This window comes from Pezoporus flaviventris, unplaced genomic scaffold (genome assembly GCF_033815535.1).
Source record: "Pezoporus flaviventris isolate CSIRO_AGI_PZ_B2104156 unplaced genomic scaffold, CSIRO_AGI_Pfla_v1 ptg000045l, whole genome shotgun sequence".
NCBI lineage: Eukaryota > Metazoa > Chordata > Aves > Psittaciformes > Psittacidae > Pezoporus > Pezoporus flaviventris.
In genome coordinates this window covers 1770556-1776555 of record NW_026892593.1, presented here as the reverse complement: position 1 = coordinate 1776555, position 6000 = coordinate 1770556, and positions in this window count along the sequence as shown.

The following is a 6000-nucleotide window of genomic DNA, read 5'->3' as shown; positions in this document are numbered from 1 at the left end:
TGTGTGTGTGTCAGCACTGGAGAAGTCACAGAAGCCCAGATTGGTTTGGGTTGGAAGGGATCTTAAAGCTCCTCCAGCTCCAACCCCTGCCACGGGCAGGGACACCTCCTTCCACTAGAGCAGGTTGCTCCAAGCCCCTGTGTCCAACCTGGCCTTGAACACTGCCAGGGATGGGGCAGCCACAGCTTCTGTGGGCACCCTGTGCCGGAGCCTCACGGGAGGGGGTTAGGGGCTGGTGGGACAGGCTGTCGGGGGAAGGGGGGGGTCAAGCTGCGGGGCAGGACTGCGGTAGCCACCGAGGTGAAGGGGCTGCGGTGCAACAGGAGAGGGGCCGCAGGGCTGGAGCAGAGAGGCCGCGGAGGGCACGAAACACGGTAGGGCCGTAGCGGAGAGGGCGGGGAGGGGGGACTAGAAGGCCCATGGCGGTTGGAGGGCCCATGGCGGTTGGAGGGCCCATGGCGGTTGGAGGGCCCATGGGGCCGGAGGGAAGGCCCATGGGCAGTGCGGAGGCCCGTGGGGGAGGCCGGGGTGACGGGGCTGTCTCCACGGCAACCCGCCGGTCCCCTCCGTGCTTACCTCCAGCCCGCACCCTCCGCGCATGCACTGAACGCCGCCACACGGCTTCCGCCGAACGCCGCTGCACGCACCCCGCATGCGCCTCCGCGCAGCACCGGCTGAGCAGCGAGCCGCGTTCGGAGGGTGGCCAAAAGACCGGGGCTTGACAGCGGGGCGGGGCGATGAGGGAACAATGGGGAGGGGGGGCGTGGCCTGTCCGTGAGGGGCGTGGCCTGGCAGCGCAGGGAGCCGCGGTGGTGCCGCTGCGGAGGGCGGGGCCTGATGCGCGGGGGGCGGGGCCTCCGCAGAGCGGAGGCAGCGGGAGGCAGCGCGGCCGTCCCGTCCCGTCCCGTTCGGTCCCGTTCAGCCCCCCCCGTCCCCCCGTCCCTCCCGCCGCCGCCATGGGCCTCACGTTGGTGGCCAGGACAAAATCCGGCCCCTCTGGAGGCACTACTTCCAGAATACACAGGTACGTGGATGGCGTGGACAGGAATAAGCTCCCTCGGTTGCAGCAGGGCTGGTCCAGGATCCCTGGGACCTTATCCTGCCTGGATGAGGGGTGAGCAGGGAATGCATCCCAGTCCCCGGTGTGGTGACCCCACTGGGAGCACTGGGGTGGCACATGGGTGTGTGGCCCATTGCCCCGTCAGAGGGGAGTGAGGCAGAGGGGTCCGATTGAGGGGCCAGCATCTTCCCCAGGTGGAGGGGGGCGTGTTTGGGGGGCAGCAGGGCTGCCCTTTCCCTCGGTCAAGAGGTGCTTTCCCCCTTCTCCCCCTTCCCCAACTCCCTCCAGTCGTACTAGAAGTAAGACAAAAATACGGGAGGATAAAAATCCACAAGAGAAAATAGAAGAAAGAGAAACTTTATTTCCCCTCCGAGAGGTTCCGATGGGAGGAAATGTACGAGGGATTGGATTTGTAGCCGTACTGCTGCAGAAGATATATGGACTCAGTCAGAGATCAATATGATCAGACAAAAAGCCATTTATTACAAAGCCTTAACCCCTTAAATACTATTTCTTACGTGCACTTAGAGTGATTTGGCATATTATGACTGGATACATGTCTTGAAGACCCTTTGCAACTAGCATATAATTGGTTAAGCACAGGTGTGGGAACTTGACCTCAAAAGCTTGCCAGCAGTCCACAGTTCTCATTAACTCGGTGAAATCCAGCTTCTTCTTATCTTGCTTGTTTAGGCTTCCTCAGGCCTCTCATGGCCTTGCTGTATCTTTCAGGATTTTCAGAGTTTATGTACCAATTATCCATTCTCCTGTGAGAACACTGTCTCCACACCGTACCCCTGAACACCGGCGACGTAAGATCCTTTAAAAAGGAAAGGGGCTGGTTATTAGACGACCCTTTGGGGGTTTCTGAACAATTAGATCGATTCTTAGGTCCTAATATTTATACCTGGGAAGAGATGCAGTCAATATTGGGGATATTATTTACTGCGGAAGAAAGATCTATGATTAGACAAGCCGGAATGCCAAACTGGGAGAGAGGACATCAGCAGGGTCCTCCCGGAGAGCAAAAATGGCCTAATCAGAATCCCCGTTGGAATAATCAAAATATTCAGGACAGACAAAACATGACGGACTTGAGAGAAATTATTAAACAAGGAATTAGGGAGGCAGTTCCGAGAGGACAGAATATTTATAAAGCTTTTAGTGAACATCAGGAGAAAGATGAGTGTCCTACTGATTGGGTAGAGAGATTGAGGAAAACGTTGCAAATGTATTCCGGAGTTGATCCGGCTTCCCCAGTAGGAGAAGCACTTTTAAAAACCCAATTTGTAGCACGATCTTGGGGGGATATCAGAAGAAAGTTAGAGAAATTAGATGACTGTCAAGATCGGGGATTGCAGGAATTGCTGAGGGAAGCCCAGAAAGTCTATGTACGGAGGGATGAGGAAAACCAGAAAACAGAAAGCAAAGGCAAGAATATTTGTAGCGGCAGTGCGGGAAACTCAGGAACGAGAACAGCCAAGATCAATACCCAAGGTTTCAGGACCTGGGTATCGAGAAAGGAAACAGACAGAACAGAAGGAAAAGGCTAGGACCCTCTCTGAAGAGGTACCAGAATGTTATTATTGTGGAAAGAAGGGACACCTTAAGAGAAATTGTAGAAAGCGGATGCGGGATGAGAAGATGTTTAAAGATGAGGAATAGGGGTGTCAGGGGCTATATATTCTGGGGACAAGAACATCATCAGAGCCCTTGATAAATTTAAAGATAGGTCCCCAGGGAGAAGAAATAATATTTCTAGTTGATACTGGCGCCGAAAGATCTACGGTTTGGCATATTCCTATGGGATGTCAGATAAGTAAAGATACCACCTTAGCAGTAGGTGCAAAAGGGGAACCCTTTGGGGTCCCTGTTATCAAAAACGTAGAAACAGAATCTGAAAAGAAAATCTGCATATAGGAGATCTTCTGCTAGTGGAGGAGGCGGAGAGTAACCTATAAGGACGAGATTTAATTATAAAGCTAGGAATAAATTTAGAGGTGGAAAAGGGAGCGATTACTGTAAACTTATATCAATTAACAGAAAAGGATGAAGAACTGATTAATTTTAAAGTCTGGTATAATAAGGGAGAAATAGGAAAATTAGACATTGAACCGTTGGAAGTGGAAATAACAAACCCAAAGGAGCCCATTAGGGTCGGACAATACCCGATCTCCTTGGCAGGAAGGAAAGGATTGAAACCAATAACTGAAGAATTAGTACAGAAAGGAACCTTAGAACCCTGTATGTCACCGCATAACACACCGATTTTACCGGTCAGGAAATCAGACGGGGGCTATCGGCTAGTTCAAGATTGAAGGGTAGTTAATCAGAGAACTGTTACCCGGTTTCCAGTGGTGGCAAATCCATACACCTTATTGAATCAGGTATCGCCAGAACATACCCGGTACAGTGCAGTTGATCTGAAAGACGCCTTCTGGGCCTGTCCTTTAGCGAAAAAAAGCAGGGATTATTTTGCTTTTGAGTGGGAGGATCCGGAGACAGGTAGAAAGCAGCAATTGAGATGGACAGTATTACCCCAGGGTTTTACTGAATCACCAAACTTGTTCATGGACAGGCTCTGGAAAAATTGTTAACGTCCTTCGAAACTGAGGGCAATGTAAAGCTCCTACAATATGTGGATGATTTGTTGATAGCTGGAACATCGGAAGAGGAAGTCCGGGAAAACACCATAGGTCTGTTGAACTTTCTCGGAGAAAAGGGACTGTTTCAGAATCTAAATTGCAATTTACAGAGCTGGAAGTGAAATACTTGGGACACTGGATTAGTAAAGGGAGAAAGAAATCAGATCCAGATCGAGTGGCAGGAATCATAGCCTTACCTGCCCCAAGAACAAAAAGGGAGGTTCGACAGCTGTTAGGATTATTAGGTTATTGTCGACAATGGATAGAGGGATTTAGCGAGAAGGTAAAATTTTCATACGAAAAACTCACACTAAATGTCATAAAGGGGTCCTTCAGAGGATGAAGAGAAATTCCAACATATTAAAAACACTTTAATGAGAGCTCCTGTGTTAAGCCTTCCGGATTTGGATAAACCATTTCAATTAGCTGTAGATACGAGTAATCAGACTGCATACGGGGTATTAACCCAGGACTGGGTAGGCAGTAAAAAGCCTGTTGGATATTTCTTGAAATCGTTAGATCCTGTAAGTAGAGGCTGGCCAACGTGTCTACAAGCAGTAGCAGCAGTAGCCTTATTAGTTGAAGAAGCTAGGAAGGTAACCTTTGGAGGATCCCTAGCAGTTTATACCCCACAGGATATCCAGGGAGTCCTCCAACAAAAAGCAGATAAATGGCTCACTGATAACAGATTATTAAAATATGAAGCTATTTTAATCCATTCCCCTGACCTGGAATTAAGATCAACAACAGCTCAAAAGCCAGCACAATTCTTATTTGGAGAATGGGAGGAAACTTCAACTCTTGCTCACAATTGTATAGATATGGTAGAATTACAGACAAAAATTAGACCAGGCTTAGAGGAGGAAGAATTAGGAGAGGGAGAAAAATTATTTGTGGATGGATCTTCACGGGTAATTGATGGAAAACGAAAATCCGGATATGCTATTGTAGATGGGAGAAAATGGGAAGTAATAGAGTCCGGACCATTGAGTGCCAGTTGGTCAGCCCAGGCATGCGAGTTATATGCCTTGTTGAGAGCGTTAAAAAGACTAAGAAATAAAAAAGGGACTATATATTTACAGACTCAAAATACGCCTTTGGTATAGTCCACACTTTTGGGAAGATATGGGAAGAAAGGGGTTTGATAAATACACAAGGTAAAGGGTTAATACATGAGGAATTAATAAGACAAATATTGCAAGCAATAAGAGAACCTGAAGCAATAGCTATAACTGATGTTAGAGGACACCAGAAGGGGCTCCAGTTCAGAACCAGAGGAAACAACCTGGCAGATGAAGAAGCCGGATGGGCAGCTCTTTTAGTTTTAACCGCTGGTGAACACCTAGAAACAGGGGGAGAACAGATGAACGAACCCAAAACATACTCTCAAAGTGAGATCAAGGAATATGAAAAATTAGGAGCCAAATTCGAAAACAATAAATGGATATTACCAGATGGGAGAGAAATGTTACCTAAGGGTTATGCTAGAAGAATATTGTGTAGGTTACATCAGCAAACACATTGGGGAACAAGAGCACTTGTTGATCAATTTTTACAATTCTATGGCTGTATGGGAATTTTTGATATGGCAAAACAAGAAGTACAAGGATGTTTAACATGTCAAAAAGTTAATAAGAAACAGATGAGACAGGCTCCCAAAGGGGGAAGACCTTTGGCCCACCGACCTTTTGGGAGGATACAGGTTGATTTCACCAAACTACCAGAAGCGGGACGATATAAATACCTTTTAGTGATAATAGATCAATTAACACATTGGGTCGAGGCCATTCCCGCTGCAAGGGCTACGGCTCAGGTGGTGACAAAACAACTACTTGATGTGGGGGTTGGAATGTATCAAAGCTGTCAGAGACCATGCGAAGGAGAAACTACAGCTGGCAATTAAGAGCGACCATGAGAAGGAAGAACTACAGCAGGCAATTAAGAGTGACCTGTCCCTGACTGGTACTTGGAAGATGTTGGAACTGGCAAGGAACAAGGACGTCGGAACTGGAAAGAGGATGTCGATAAGAAAATCACATAGACCTTTCACCTGATGTAACCGCAAGGCAAACACAGATGTGCTTGGCTAATTGCTTGGAAGCATATAAATATTGTGTCATCTTTTCAATAAACGATCCAGCTTGCACTCTACCTCTGGGTCCATGCCTCCATCCTCACAACTTGAGAATATTATTCCTAGATATGGGATGATCGAAGTAACAGATTCAGATCAAGGATCACATTTTACCTCTAAAATCCTTAAAAATTTTATATCAGCCTTGGGAATCCAATGGG